This window comes from Hesperophylax consimilis, chromosome 19 (genome assembly GCF_061612785.1).
Source record: "Hesperophylax consimilis isolate HC1 chromosome 19, BYU_Hcon_1.0, whole genome shotgun sequence".
In the NCBI taxonomy this organism is placed as follows: domain Eukaryota; kingdom Metazoa; phylum Arthropoda; class Insecta; order Trichoptera; family Limnephilidae; genus Hesperophylax; species Hesperophylax consimilis.
The window spans coordinates 22,789,852-22,807,585 of record NC_142854.1 but is presented as its reverse complement, the minus strand read 5'-3'; the positions used below and the strand labels follow the sequence as shown (position 1 = coordinate 22,807,585).

Sequence of the window (17,734 nt, the reverse complement as noted above, 5' to 3'; positions counted from 1 at the left end):
TTTTATTTTTATTCTATATTTGAAATGTGTAATATTTTTTCATTCTGTAAAAACAAAGCTTCTCAAATATCATTTTGGTATTCCAGTAATTTTATTGAACTGCGACTCAAACTTTTAAATGAAATGAATATGTTTAAATTGTCTGACAGAAGGATTTTCACTGATTTAATATTTCTATATAAAAATCTAAATAATGTATTTAATAGTCCAGAATTGCTTGCATTGATAAGTTTTCGAATTCCACTACATAATACTAGTCGGGATTTATTTCAGTGCAGAAATTCTGGTACTAACTACCATATGCATTCCTCATTGTACAGAATACTTATGAAGGGAAATAATTACATCGAGTCAGTGGACATCTTTAATTTATCACTTAACAAATACAAATGATTGTTACTGATACTGTGTATAATTTTTACTATTCATATGTAAAAACCCCTAAAAAATGCATATATAAATTAAGTTGAATTACGTATACCAAAAATAATTAAGTAAATAAAAATGCTTACCTTTCTTTTATAAAACTTCAAACAAAGCACTTGGGTTTATTTAAAAAAGAACGATTATAAAAACCCAAAGAAATTCTTGTGTCCCGTCTACGTTAAACAGTTAGTTATTCTGTTCCAACAATTCAATGCACTGCCACAGAATGTACCGATCAATTAAGTAAGCGCCCGCTTCTGCCTCTTATTCGTTATGCTTCGAAGACGCGACCGAACGCGACGAAGGCTCAGAGAGAACTGACTCTATTGAGAAGGCTCCGTGAAAAGGTCGGCTGTTTGAAGCAGAAAAAACACCGTTCGTTTTGTAAGTTAGTTGAATTATATCGCCAGTTAACTTGAACTAAAACAAGTCGCGGCTAAAGACAACTTTAACTGGACGGTTTAAATTCATTTTAAATGATTTTACATATCTTTGTATGATGCACTTGTGTTTTCGTGTGGTCCTAAATCAATTACTTCTTGTGATATATACTTCAAACTTAAAAGTCTAAAAGGCGTAAAATAACATAATTGTAATGCTAATCATACATACAAATTATTAATATTAACTTCTTGTGTCTGTAATTTTTTTGTCCGTTCCGTTCCGTTTCAAGATGGTGGCCGTTTTAATGGTTCAATAATTTTTTTTTAGAGATTTAATTAATATAAATCTCGGAAGTCAAATTAACCCACATCCGGATATTCGATCGAGCTGAAACTCGAGACATACACTCGTTATTGATGATAATGAAATCTATGAACTTTTGGTGGCAATCGCGCATAAAGATGCCGATATATATGCATTTCTCTGAAATTGGATGACATTATATTTAAAAATTTACAACATTTAATATTCGAAATAAATCTCGGTCCTATCCAATTGGGACTTGACTCCAGTACCTGGAAAGGAAGGTTGCGCCCTTGAGGTGATTTTTCACAAAAACGGCGCTCTACAAATTATCCAATTATTATTATTATTTGTTCAATTCTCAGTATTGTTTTAGTTTATATAAAAATTGATGTATTATAGTAAGATAATTTGTACAGCGCCCTTTTTGTGAAATATCACCAAAAAGGGACTGGAAAATGTGACTACCTAGGTTCAATTTAATTATTTTCAACATATACTTGCAGGAACACAGTGTCGGTCCTGTGAAGGCGCAATTGGGGCAGTCCGCTCCGGTCACCGTTCGCCAACCCTTCAACAAGCCGCTGATAATACCTAACGCCTACAGCGCCCTTGAGGTTTGTATTAGCGCCAGGCGCCATTTGGTTTAGAACCGGCCATAACATACTTCAGATAAACATACATTTGCTTGGAGCAGATACGACTTTGTACGCAGAGAAAATTATATTAAAATACACTGGAAATTGCAATATTTTATAGTTGTCATTTTATAATCTACTATTATTGCTATTATATTTATTATTATAAGATTGGTGGCAAAAATGGAGTAGAAATTTATTTAAAAAATTAAAGTTTTATATTTTCAATTTTACATAATAATGCTTATTTGTTCGCTTTTGTCTCCCTTACTTATGTGGTGAAAAATATGTTCTGAACAGTGTTAGAAAGAGAAAACACCTCGCTTTATATTAAAGTTAACCACAGAAGAATTAAAATGTGTTCCTTTATGAAAACAAAGGTTTTGACCGCAATTTGAAAAAAATATTTTTTTAATAATTATTTTTAAATTAAGCGACATAAAAATGAAGTGACAGTAACTTTTGTCATATATTTTTCTAATAAAATAAGTGTGCTTTTAAATATTTGTTCTTTATCCGTAATTAAAGTTGCAAAAAAAGTTTGTTCCGATTTTATTGCAAAACGGAAATACTCCGACGTTCTGACGAATTATGCCTGAGGCCTGAGCATTTAAAAATTCTTCTTAAGCTTACATACGAATTTATCAATGTTTATTATCATGTTTGAATATACAATGTCACAGACTATTAAGTTGAATTGTTTCTCACGCTATGGATATGACTCATATGACTGTGGTTTAGCTCTAAATTCTGTCGATCTATGATCGTTATTAACTCTACACTTTCAAGTAGATATCAACCAAAATTATTACATTAACTGATTATCAATTTAATCGATCTTATGGTACTTTATCGTTTAATACTAAATGATGTCAATTTTATTAAAGACAAGTTTTTTCTCGGGTTTGATTCTGTCCGCGCGTTGAAGTTTTCGTTTCCAACTCTCACAAAGACATATCTACTTTTATTAACGGTTTGACTGAGGAATTAACCTTCCTCCCCAGGGACTGGCATCAACCGCGCTAATAACTGAGCCAAATCCCGATTGGGTAGAACTGACATTTATTTCATATATCAACTGCCGTAACGTCACCCATTTTCGGAGAAATGTGTATATATCCGCGAGTTTATGCACGATTTCCACTAAAAGTTGACATGATGCATTTTAATTACCAACAGGCCTATCTGCTGAGTTTCAGCTTGATCGAATATCGGAAAATGGGTTATTTTCCACATTCAAGATTTACATTAATTCAGTGAAGAAAACAAAATTCAAATTGATTCAATTGCATTTAAAAAGGCGATAGGTAATCTCACAGCAGAGGTGTTGAGCCCAAGAACGGGTCGTAAAAACAAAACGTTTGTGCTTTAAAGATGATGATGCTAGATTTTTAGCAAATACCGGTAGAAGAACGCAGCATTTCAACCTGTTTTTTGTGTTTTATTTATTTTAGGTCTATTAAGGCTTTTACATACATATATAACAATATTTATGAAATTACACTTATAAATAGTGCATGAACTGAATGCTTAAAACACTTGCACAAAATTATATATAAATAAAAATATTGTTGAATTTGATCCACACAGTATATAGGTAGGTACAAAATATAAAAATAAAAAATCCAAAACATTATTTTCTTTCAGCCGACAAAATACTGTTAATTTGTTAGTCAATTTAAATAGCTCTATCAAAATATTCCCCAACTTGATGAAAAAAACTTCAATAAGGTATGCCTATATATTGAAATTTATGTACTAAATATATCAACAACATCGAAGTATTTGTTTCCTAGCTGTTGAATCCATCGCATAGAAGTGTGATATTGGGACGTTGATTTAGAATTTCTACAATAATATGGTAGGTACTGTTTTGTAACTGACCTGCTTGGAGTATGAAAAGAGATTACATATAACAAATCAGGGGTATAAAACATTGAATTGAAGATTTTATACAAACAGGTGAAATCGGAAATGATTCTACGATCAGATAATTTTATTAAATTTAATGAACAAAGGATTCTCTAGGAATGTCCATTATAAAATTTACATATCTTTATTTGGGATTCTTTCAATCGCATGTGAATGAACCTCATAATTTGAGGACCAAACCGTGGAATTGTATTCTATACGACTCCTTACTAGTGACACATATAATGTATTCTAAAGATTGTTCCGTAACCTAACCTTTTTCAGGTTCTTTTTTCAGGTCCTTGCTACTAGCTTTGTGTAACTTAGCCATAACTGTAAGGTGCATTAGTTAGCCTTGCTACTGGCTACATTTTACATTACCATAACCGTAGGGTGCAATAGTAAACCACTCATCACTACTGTCCTTGCTATTGGCTTGTGTGAAATAGCAAAAACTGTAGGAAGGATTAGTTAGCCATTAATCACTGCTGTCCTTGCTACTAGCTTCGTGTTCCGTAGTCATAACTGTAAGGTGCATTAGTTAGCCTTGCTACTGGCTTCATTTTACATTACCATAACCGTTGGGTGCAATATTAAACCACTCATCACTACTGTCCTTGCTACTGGCTTGTGTGAAATAGCAAAAACTGTAGGAAGGATTAGTTAGCCATTAATCACTACTGTCCTTGCTACTAGCTTCGTGTTCCGTAGTCATAACTGTAAGGTGCATTAGTTAGCCTTGCTACTGGCTACATTTTACATTACCATAAACGTAGGGTGCAGTAGTAAACCACTTATCACTACTGTCCTTGCTACTGGCTTGTGTGAAATAGCAATAACTGTAGGAAGGATTAGTTAATCACTAATCACTACTGTCCTTGCTACTAGCTTCGTGTGCCGTAGTCATAACTGTAAAGTGCATTAGTCAGAAACTTATCACTACTGTCCTTGCTTCGTGTGACATAGCCATAACTGTAGGAAGCATTAGTTAGCCGCTTATCACTACTGTCCTTGTGACTAGCTTCGTGTGACGTAGTAATAACTGTAGGGTGCATTAGACCCCCGGCACGCAGCGTGACGAGGTGTGACCCGGTATAGCAAACAGCACAGTTGTAATAATCCCCCATTTCCTCTTCCGATGTCGAATTATAACTGTCCTCTGACATTTGTCTCGCAGCGTCATGTCTCAGCGAACACTGCGAGGAGGTAAGATCATCGTGGAGTAGCGCGAATTAGCTAACTAACTAACCAACTCACCGGTAGCTTGTGGATGTTACTAAAATATTGCATTCATGTATTTTTTTAATAAATTTGCAAAGGAATTAGCTATTAACTTAGAAGAGCATTGGGCTTTTACATCCATGTAAAGAATATAATAACATGTAATTTTTTAATTTTATTTATCAATTCTATTATACTGTTGTAATTTTTTTTTTTTTTTTAAATTTTTTATTAGTAAAAAAAGATACACGAATTACATTACACAATATAGTACAGTTATTAATTACATAATATAATATAAGTATTTGATGTACCCCCATAAATAAGCAGAGCTTGTGTGTATGGGGGGTGTTGTTATGTTGGTTTATATTTGATATGATTCAGTTCAACTTAAAAGATAAGATATTTCATGTACCCAATGTTTACAATGAAATGTTAAATGAAATGTCCACAATTTTTTACACAAAGGTTAGTAATAAACAATGGTTGCACAAAATAATTTTTAACGTTATGTACAATGGTCAATTAAAAATAGAAAAAATGATCAAATTATCAGAAGTAGTATCTTGATATAAAAAAATTGTTTATGTATGTTTTAAACATTGAATTTGTTACATTAAAAATTTCGATATCTTTGTATATTCCTTTGCTAAACAACGTAGGCGAGGAATTTTCGAGTTTGCCACATAATCTGTTTGTGAATCGTATAGGTATGTTTTTTTGTATATTATGTATCTTTTTCCGTGACTTGATTACGTACTGATTTATGCAACCCAGTAAACATATATTTTTGAATAATATGTATCCTTTGCCGTGACATCACTTATTTATGCAACCCAGTAAACATATATTTGGGTATTTAATGTTCCTTTTGCGGAAACTTCAATGATTTATGCAACCCAGTAAACATACATTTTTGAATATTATTTATCTTTTGCCGTGACTTCACTGATTTATGCAACCCAGTAAACATATATTTGGGTATTTAATGTTTCTTTTGCGGAAACTTCAATGATTTATGCAACCCAGTAAACATATATTTTTGAATATTATGTATCTTTTGCCATGACTTCACTGATTTATGCAACCCAGTAAACATATATTTGGGTATTTAATGTTTATTTTGCGGAAACTACAATAATTTATGCAACCAGTAAATAAATATTTTTGAATAATATGTATCTTTTGCCTTGACTTCACTGATTTATGCAACCCAGTAAACAAATGTTTGGGTATTTAATGTTTCTTTTGCGGAAACTTTATTGATTTATGCAATCATAAAAATATATTTTTTTAAATAAAGTATGCACAATGTTTCCCAAATAGAAATCGTTTAAGTTCTTATGCCTCTTTTGCAATAAAAACATAATATACATTATTTTTACACTATTAACTTTGCCAATCTTAGAATTCACATCTTAAAACTTTTTTAGTCTACATTGCACAGATTTCGATCCCAGATCCGTAAGTTTAAGACACCGTGACATATACACCAAGCTACCATCATTATCAGCTTCATTTTAATCATTACGAAAGATGACAGATTCAATGGGCAAACACGGAATTAAATATCGTTTTCACGGCCCTTGACCAATTGATGCTCGATTCGGAATTAGAGCAATGGAAATAAACGGTGAATATAGAAGAGAAAAATGTACAGGTGTGGTGAGGATTATGAAATGATAAATACTTAGCAATAAAGCTGGGCATGATGAATACTAATATAGTAATACTAATAGTTAAGTGGATGATTCTGTGTATTTGGGAAGTATGTTTATGAGAGATAGAAAGGCTTTTAGGGATATTGAAAGAAGGGTAAAAACAGATAACTTCATTGAAGGAGGTTGCTGGCAAAAATAAGGGAAGCCCAGAGTAATAATAGATACTTTCATTATCGCCCTGGTAAATGATCACCATCACAATCGAAACGTTTCTTCTAGGAGAAAAAATAATATTGATAATTTATTAAGAATCTCTTCAAATTGTTGGTAATCCGGTTAAAATGGGATTGCAGGCCTTAAAGAATGATTTAACAGTTTTCCTGATAAACGTTTAGTAGATTGTTTAGTAGACGTGTTCATAAAAATCCGAATATTTTCGTATTTCGTTATGATATTTCAGGCGAGCAGTTAATGCTTATAATAATTTGTTATCCTTTGTGTTATGCATAAAAACCTTGTCTTATAAACATTAGTTTATCAAAAAAATAATAATAATAATATTATGCAAGTCAAAATATTTCACAAACAAATGTAGATATAATATGTCTCGACGCCATCTAGTGGGAAATTCAGCACTTACAAAGCTTTTCCTACAAATATAAATTTGGTTGTTTACAGGTGGAAAAAAATATATTACGCAGTAATTTTACTTGTACATAATGAATTATAAGCCGACGTAGCTCAGTGGTCCAGAGCACCTGACCGGACATCAGAAGGTGCGGGTTAAATTCCCGTCGGCGGCATTTATTTTTACCCGGGAGATATTTTCAATTTGTATGGATATTTCAGGCGAGTAGTGAATGCTTATAATAATTTGTTAAAGCAGTCCCGTGTTGAAAGTTTTTAGACGTGTTTGGTGACCAGATTTGAAGAGCCAATTCCTCATCTTCATCTCCTTCCAACTTCCCTTTACCGCTACCTTCATTCACACAACATACCCCAATAAATGGGGATGACATATTATCTTTGACTCCGGTTAGTTGGGAACAGTTGGAATTCTTGCGCGGTACTTACATTATAAATTAATTATCTTCACAAACGCCTTTATCCATAACTCTTTTGATTAATTTTTACATAAATCTAACGATAATTAATGCATTACTTCAAAAGCTACTTCAGAACGGTTTAAAATTGTTTTTAGGAGGTTTTTTCCCCTTCGTACTGTTACGTTATCTTTTTTTTACTCCTGTCTCTATTGATAATACTGTGTGTAGTGATGGTGGGAAGAATAATAGGTACAGAGAAGAGAGGTAAAGGTGGTAATGATTGCAAAAGAAATTAAAACGGAACCCAACACGGAACAGTTTGCTAAGTCAAGGTGAGCCTATTATGTCTCAAGTGACTGCGACGTATTTTACACACCTGGCAACCATCTGCATTCGAACTAATTAATATAACTAAGTTATTAATTAATGTAACTAAATTATTAATTAAAATAACAGCTTATTAATTAATATAACTAACTTATTAATTAATATAACTAACTTATTAATAAATAAAATTAACTTATTAATTAAAATAACTTAATTATCAATCATTATATCTAACTTTTTAATAAATATAATTAACATGCTACACAATATACTTACTTATTAGTTCATACAACTAACTTATTCATTATTATAATTAAATTATTCATTAATATAACTATCTTATTAATTGGTTTAACTAACGTATTAATTATTAATACAACTTAACCTAACCTAACCTATCCCGGCCTATTCCATTAAAATGTTCGGCTTAGTGACTGTTTTGTTTTTTCAGGTTATCCTTTCTTATTATCACTCTGGTATCCGCAGGATTTTATTTTATTTTATTTTATTTTTTTTTATTATTTTTTTTTTATTTCTATATATAATTTACAGTTTCACATAATTATTTATATTTATATATGATACATTTCAAACTTATAACTATAATATGTTGTGTGTAAGGTAGGTTTGAGAAGGTGATACTGTATGTGAGTAATATTGTATGTTTCGTGAACACCTCACTAGGAGAACCTGTGCTGAGGTGTTTACGTGGTTATGTATAGGTGTGACAAGTATTTATGTGTTGTTGAAGTTTTTATTTTTTATAAGTTTTAATTTTAATTTTTTATTTTTTTGGTTTTTTGTAAATTGAATATTCATAAAATTTTAATGGTTTTTGTAAATTGAATATTATTCATAATAAATATGTAAAAAAAATATATTAATTTATATATACATTAGGGTGTCCCAAAAAAATTAAAGTTGTTATTTTTGAACGCATACCCTCTAATTTTGTTTTAATAATGACAAAACACTTATAAAATTTTTTTCGTTTATTTTGGACAACTGCAACCCGTGCCGACTTGCATCGAAAGATGTCAGTACTTGTATATTAAGACGCCAGCAGTGTTGATGAGCTTGTAGTAACTTGCTATTTTGTTAGTAAACGAAAATCACTCGTTCAGGCAAGATGTTGTTAGATTTACGCACTTCTAAAAAGAGTATATTTTTAGGAGTCGTAAAACACCAAATATCGTGTTCTAAACTGCCATCTACAACAAGTTCTTGAAGTTTTGTTCTACAATATCCGGAAAGTGAATTTAACTGTCAATATATACCAAATATGGCCATAGTTGATATTAAAAGCTGTGTTTGAAGTAAAAATCAGTCAAGTGACTACAAGCCCTGACATACCACTCTTCAAAAAGTTTCGAGGTAACTGTAAAAATGTTGATCCCGATAAAATTCAGTGCTACAGAGAAAATCTCACATTGCACCTAACCGCTTCCGAAATCGATGATTCGTTTGACTTTTACCGTACTGCACTGACAACAAAAATACTTGGGAATGACTATTGAGAGTTTTTAGAGCTCTGTGTGATAGTTTTAGGAGGAGATACAGCCAGAAAATTTAAGATTCGGCCTCCAGGTGCTCGATGGATGGCAAAGGCGCTTTATTCCTTGAAAATATCATTAATTTGTGCGCAATTCAAAATTACCGGTAAGGATAAGGCGGCACTTTTAGAAGTTTGCCTGTTCAGAGTAACATCCTATGTTAAGCCATGGTTACAATATATTATAGCAGTTAAAGCACCTTACCAGGACTTGTGCTTTTTAAAATCGATGAAGGCTTAGGAAAAAATGGATGAAAACATCTCAATGGCAGCTTTATTTCTGTTCAGTAAGCAGTTATGGTATTTGACCGATGAAGGATCTATTTTATCGCCGTTTGACGACGCTGTGGATCAAACAACTAAAATAAAAATGCTCGAAATTTCAAAAAAAAATAATTTATCAACCCATGACAAACGTTACATCCCATCGAAGGAAGATCTTGATGGTAAATTGTATGGTAAGTTTATTAAGTAGTTTCAATTATGTTTTGTATTGAGGTTTTTGTTCATATCATAATTTAGTGACTTTTGTTTCAGAGAAAAATATTTACAACTTCATTTCAGTCAAGAAAGAGTATTTGTTTGATCGTCTGAAAACAGATGCCAGTTTTCTTAACGAATTACCTTCGATGTGGTCAAATAATGCTTCGTATCAAGAAGTCAGAAAGAAGGTGTCGCCGCTGAGGGTAGTGAATGATACAGCTGAAAGAATTGTTAAGTTAATGCAAGATTTTCATGGCTTAATCTCACGGTCGAAGAGGAACAAAAATAATTTTTGTTACCATGCGTTCAGGAACACCGGAAGATTTACCCTGACTGTAAAAAACAAACTATGAAGAAAAAATTTAATCAATAAACCATTTTTAAAAATGAAATACTACATAATTGAACATTTGTGCATTTTTAAACCGACAAAAATGAAAGTTGAAAATCCTTCCATATTAACTCTGTACCATATATTTGGCATCAAGTCGGCACAGGTTGCCGGTGTTTAATCAAAATAATATTTATTATGTGAGTTAATGGGATCAAATGAAATAAAATAAGAGGGTATGCATATTTAAATTCATGAAATAAAATCTTCCTTATGTCCTGGGACACCCTAATATACATATATGTAGGTGCATATATTTGTATTGTAAGTGTGAGTTAGACAGATATAATGAACCGCAACGTAACGCGCCTTGTATTGACCCACACTCCTTGTTGGTTCATATTAATACATTCTCTTCTATTGTTAATATGACTCACATCTTGCACACTGCATAGCAACGTCAGGATTGGTAACAGTACACAAATATGGACTGCTCTTTTATTCATTATTATATAGAAACTAAACTAGAGGCTAAGTAACAATCATTATGTAAAAAAACATCTGGATTATTCCTTATACATATATTATGCAAAGAAGATTTATTAATTTGTCCAAAAAATCAGAATATCGGTGTTCAATAAGTATTCGTTTTGGGGCCGATATTATTTTTTTTCAATAAGATAATTCAATATTTTAGTAGCTTTCTCGGCAGTTATATTTTCACTTCATTTATCAGTTGATTTTCTCTCAATTGTGCTCAATTTGCTGTTATCCATGAACCATGTCTTCTCAAATTTCCTGAGGTATTCGGATCATCTTCCGTTAAAAAATGTGTCTAACACCTGATAGAACAATTGTGTTTCTCATTTGGCGCAACAGATGGCAGCAGATTTCCTTGACGGAATTGACACGCGAAGTGATCTTCCTCTTGCACATTCCGCGGTGCCTGCATGGGTGAATAACCGCCCGTGATGACAGCACATGAAATACTATACCCTTTCAATCTCTTATCCGTTATACTGCGGCTAGATGCGAATAGACAGGTCTCATAATTTGTGATGATATCTCTTTTGCTACTGTAATGTTACTTGATGATCTTGAGAGTTGAACACATCGATCAAAATAGAAAATCGTGTTGTTTTATATTTCATGTGATGCTAGAGTCTCACTGCTCGGAACCGTACTCCTGTAGCGTCCCTAATTCAGCGAATAAATATTACAGTACCTAATTTATTGAAAAAGTCCCTCTGATGCATTTGGTATGTAGTACCAAAAATCTTGTAAACTCACTGTAAGTTTCAAAGAATACGTCGAATATGTCATCTATCGTAGTCACCCTCCCCATGGGCGAATTCAGATACATATTTGAACGACTCGCTCAGCAATTTAACAGGTTGTGGCAACATTTCAGAGTGTGAGACTCCAGCACAAATACGTTGATTTGTGCCGAATTATTTTCATATAATTTTTTTTAAATTTTTATTTTATACTATAGAAAGAAACAGTATGAAAGAAATGATTTATAGTGATGAAAAAATATACAGGAATTAGATATTTCACGTTGGGTACCTATGATATTTTTCCTTGTAATGTCTGCTAAGTGGTATGTATATTTCTTAGTTATCAGGTGACGTGTGTAGTATATAGGTGTGTGTGTGTGTAATGCATGTGTGTGTGTCTGCGCGTTGAACAGTTTAAATTATTGACATGATGCCACGTTTGAATTTCGGCAGTGAATCCGAAAAAATGTCAATGTTTAGACAAATATTATTTAAAGTATAAATTGTTCAACTAGTTGACATGTACCCGTCGTTGCTAGGGGTAATCCTTAGGAGATAGACAAATACTATTGCCTACTTTTCTGTAGGCCTTTTTAAGATATACAATTCCGAAGTACATTATTTTGATGTATCGTACAAGGTTAAGACAGCGTTAACAATGTAGAACCCGAAAACATATTTTTAAAATTTGATTAAAAAAATCCTATTTTCTCTACTTTCTATAAATATAATGCATGTATCATATAAGTAAACCTTCGGAAAAAAATTCTATAAATGATAGTGAAAACCGTATCAAAAGCTGTCGCTTAGTTTAGAAGATCTAAGCGCACAAACAGACAGACGCGGATAGCGACTTTATTTTATATTATTTAGAGATCAGATATGATGGATTAAATTTAAATAAACACATTTCAACAAAGAAAAACATATTCGCGTTTCTGGTGAATGGTATTTAGTCATACCTAGAATAAAATTAGATGGATATAGATACAGATCGTTCCATGGAGGTGCGAAAAAACGTAAGAATGGTTTGTGATTCTTTATGAGTGGATATTTAAAATTTTAATAAGGGAAGGGAAGGAAATAGGCAAGAGGAAGGTGTGTAAGCACCTGAGTGCTTGGGTATTCAGATTTGGTTAGACTAAACCAAAATGGCTGGAGTCAATTGAAGTCTCATTGAGGTTCACGATATCGTCTATCATTCAGTCACTTATCAAAACGATTGTAAAAGAATCTATCATCAGTAGACAGGTGAGTTCTTCCCGACATTCCCCTTCTCCATCTCCTTCGTCTCCCTAATTCATAATAGAGTGTTTTAATATCTACTTCAAAGTATCAAATCATTTCGCAGTCATCGCTTAATTTCCACTTGGCGTCAAATTAGTGTCTATGTTGATGGGAAGTGATTGACAGATGTTAACAACGTTGTGTTGTATTATTTACTCTCAAACATTTATAAAAGTTTGAAAATTAAAAAAAAAACACATATTTTATTATTCTAGACGATCAATTAGTAACTTACCGAGTAATTTTAGTAATACGTTCATCAAAAATAATTAAAATGAATCCCACGGAAATATCGATTTTCTAGGCCTGGCAGGGCAAAGTCGACCGTAGGTCCGACCATTACGCCTGGCCGCGCGCCGAATATTGTTTTTACACGACTTCAACACTTATGTCGTTAAGATTTCCACTTTATTTCAGAGATTTGATAGGGCATATTCAACCCCAGGTCTGTTCTATACACTAGGGCGGCGCGTCGCAAATTTTTGTGCACGGCTGCTTCACTTACGTCGTTCAGATTCTGGTTGTACCTACTTTAGGGTATTTTCAGTCTTAAACCGATTTACTGAGAAAGTAATTTTGGTAAGCTCTGTAACTTCAAGTGCAAGTACCGATTTAAAACTTAGCAATAGTTGGTAACATTGCCAAATTACAAACATCGCTTTGGTTTGATAAACTGTAAAAGTTAAAACTCATTATATTACTGAGTTTATTCGCGTTTTAGAATTAACCATGTTGATATTGGCGTATAATCCGTTATCCAACACCATATTCTCAGGTCAAGTTTACTGTCAAAACGGGGCCTTGCAAAATTAGGGTAAATTTTATTAATATTTATTTTAGTGTTATTTGAAGAAAGCAGCTAGCACTAATACGCGATAAATTAAAATAATCTACGACTGATAGTTGTAAGGAAATGATTTCGGTTTTATTTGACTAAATCACATTATTTGTCTAACCGTGAAAATAACAGGAAATACCTAACGTTGAAAACGTTTTTAAATAATAATATTATTATATGCAGTTGACACAATCGTATACAACCTAGTTGTGGATACAATCAGTCGTGTTGAAAAACCGCTGCTCTAACTGGCTTAATTGGCTTATAATGGAGGTGAACTAACGAAGCTCTTAGAATTGAAAGAAATCGTACACAAAATGCATAGACTTCATTTATTTACCTAAGACACGATAATTTGATTCCGTTCCAGCTTGGAGTATCAAAAGTGCTTATTTTTGGCCGTGACTAAAGACCCTGTGAACTAATTAACTCTCTTTTAGTTGTATGAAGACTGACAATGTATTTTAAAGTTAAAATATCAATTTGGCATTGTTAATTTATTAGTATTTTTAACTTTTACCTAGCCGTTTGACGTTTAGGAATTTATAGACAGATGTCAGTGTTGCCAGCGTATATCAATTTAAGATTTATTGCATTATCCTAATAAAATAAATAATTATGCAGAAGCAGCTTCATACTTTAAAATTGATTCACTGAGTGTACGGAGGCATCATAAGGATGCACTATTCCTGTATAACGTAGTTAACAATAATATTGAATGCCCAGAGTTGCTAAATAAGATTCCATTCAATGTACCTGCGCGTTCAACACGCTCTTCTGTCCTGTTCAGGGTGGATCAATGCAAAACGAACTCTAAGCAGAATTCTTGCCTGAACAGACTGTGCAATAATTACAATAGCATATTATCCAAGGCGGATATTTTCAGTTCCAAACTTACCAAATACAAGAGGTCCATAAAATAATATTTCTCTGATAGTTTGTGAATAATGTTATGTCTCTTTTGTTTATATTTCTATTATTATTTGAATTAAATCTCTCTTCATGGCTATTAATGTATTGATAAATGTTTTGTTTTGTAAATTTTTCATATTATATAATCTTTTGTTTTGTATAAATTTTTGAATTCATATTCTTTTCTAACAAATTTAACTGACTTATTCCTTATTATGCTGTCTCAGTAGAAGTAAAATCACACAGAGGAAATCCATCATTGGTTTTATTTTGGCTATATAATACTTATGTACAAACTGAAATAAATGTGAACTGTCGATTTCCCGAAAATTAATAAATAAATAAATCAGTATCTGGTCTGGCTATCGACAACGCAACTATGCTCGGGTAATCGGTATAAAATCTACAGGTAGTTACTCCTATCGATCCGATATTGTAAAATTATAGAATTCACTTAACACTCAAGGTCCGCCCACCAAACGAAAGAAGAAAATTTTTAAAAGATGGAATGCGTTGAAGAATACCGATATGTTGTTCCCGTTAACAAATTACATCAAAACATCGGCATACTTTATAAGTAAGTTATCCAATCAATCAGTCCTATATTTGGCTTGCTATGATTGCTACAAATATATAAGATAACCATATCTGTCTTTTTCTACGTTTGCCGGCTGTCGTTTCGTAGATTTTTTTTATCTTGGAGGCTTGGAATCATTCAGGTAGTCAAGAAAAGTATGAATGTATGCTTGAACAGGAGATCTAAAAACTGTTATAACAGACATTATTAGATAGTTGTAATTTAAGATAAATAGCACGTGGAATAGCTATTTCTTCAACAAAAACAATAACATCATTCATAGTGTAAATGACAACTCCATCATTTTGTAAATATTTTTTCTTGGACGCGATGAATATCCAGTAACACCTGGGATATTAATTGAGATCAGCAACAGTAAAATTTAAAGCAAATTAATCCATATTATCAGGATAATAAGATGCATAATATATTTTGGTAAAAAGCAGTCACTTTTTGGTTTGAAATATTATTAAATAAAAATAAAACGCTTTGTTTAAAAACCACGAATTATTGTAAATTTTATTGAAAACGCCGATTTCGCTTCGTAGAAGCAGCTTCAAAGTTGATTCAAAATTTAACTAATCTTAAATTTTTATTTTAATATATTAAAAGTCGTTCGCGGTTTTCTCATTCGAGAGTGTAGAAAGGTCATCCCTCTAATCAAATCCTTTTACTGTAGTACTGCCCAATATTAAAATTGATTTTCCTTTCCTAAACACGCTCATTAAAGAACATAAATATATAATATTAAAATAAATACAGGAATCAATAAAAGCGTTTCCAATTATATCTTCTACGTGCGAACTGTATTTAAATTTCTCTAATAAACAATACAAAGTGTTAATCCCAACTGACCTCCCAGGTATGTATGGTACTGTATATTATCTGCCTGTACAGAATATAAATAAATAATAATATATATACATTCTAACGCAGCGTCGCGTTCATTGGTCAAATGCATTGTGCGTATAATTTTGTATTAGTGATCGAAGAACTCGTGGAAGCAATCTCTTAGACATAAGTTGATAATAGTTTGCCTAATCTATAGTTAGTAAGATAGATCTCTGTAAAAATACTTAATACATCTGTTGGTTTAGTGAACAGACGCGACGGCTTCCCACCTGGGCTTCGTGGCTTTAGTTCCGCTACATTATTCCCTATTCAAGCAACATCTTTAGCTTATAATGATGGTAATATGGGAGTTTTAAAAATATTGTCAGACTATTCGTTACATAGTGGTAAGTTATTAACTAACTTAATTTAACAAATTATTTACTTCACTTTATTTAGTCACATAACTTAATGACTTAAGTTAGTCACTTAACTTAATAAATTTAGTTGGTTACAAAACATAGTAACCTTAATTTGTTACTTAACTTTAATAACTTATTTAGTTATTTATTAGAGTTACATAACTTAATAGCGTAAGTTAACTTAATAACTTAAGTTAGTAACTAAACTGTTAATTAAATTAGTGAAACTACAGTTATTTACTTAACTTTAATAACTAATTAATTAACTTAATAACGTAAGTTGGTTACATAACTTAATAACTTAAGATACTTGCATATCTTAATAATTGAAGTTAGTTACATGAATTAATAGCTAATGTTAGTTACATAACTAAATAACTTAAGTAAGTTACATAACTTAAGTTAGTTACGTAACTTTACTTAGTTACGTACCTTACATTAGTTGCGTAACTTAACTTAGTTAACTTAACTCGTAACTTAAGTAAGTTAATACTTGAAGTTAGTTACGTAACTTAAATTAGTTACGTAACTACATTACATACTAACATACCTCTTCAAACACAAAACTACTTTTGACAATATCCAAACTGCTCGTGATACTAGAACCAAAGGACATAATTTCTTACAAATCCCTTTCGCTAAAACAACTTGTGGCCAGAGAAATTTTAGATATTTTGCAACAAGGCTATATAATGCTCTCCCACTAGCCATTAGACTGAACGAATTTTTTTTGAAATATAAAACAGACATCAAGTCTTGGATCATCAGCCAAGACAGATCCATGATCAAAAAATTTATAAAAATCCCTACATAAGTATGTACTCCAACTAGATGCTGATTAACAAATGTATCATTTATTATTATTATTTATTATATTGTATCTTTTTCACAATGTCATTTAATGTAATGAAATATTTTATGTATCAAAAAATATGTAAACATTAATTCGTGTATCAAATACGTCTGTCTCGACACAGGTTTATCCTAGTGAGACAGACTTCGAAAAAAAAAACCTGATAAACTTTATATTGATAATAAAAAATAAAAAAAAATAATAAAAACTTAAGTTAGTTGCGTAAATTAATACTTGAATTTAGTTACTTAACCTAATGACATAAGTTTGTTCCTTAACTTTACTTAGTCACTTATGTTAGTTTGCTCTTGATTGTACAAAATCAGCGCTATAGATATAAATCCATTTATGATCACAATCTGCTGATATCAAAATATAAATAATAATTTCCCGATGCAGTGAGGAATGCCAGTCAATGACTTCACATCATTTCTAATGATAATGATTTTCA

The 17,734-nt window shown here is 31.8% G+C and overlaps 1 protein-coding gene across 1 annotated transcript in view; it reads right to left on the bottom strand.

Moving 5' to 3' along the window:
• LOC149415015 (uncharacterized) overlaps nt 1–701 on the bottom strand; it is a 101,841-nt gene extending 101,140 nt beyond the window's left edge. Inside the window, exon 1 of the mRNA XM_089643054.1 lies at nt 513–701. The gene's annotated coding sequence lies outside the window, so the exon portion shown is untranslated. The remainder of the gene's footprint in view (nt 1–512) is intronic.
• Between the last annotated feature and the right edge of the window lie 17,033 nt (nt 702–17,734).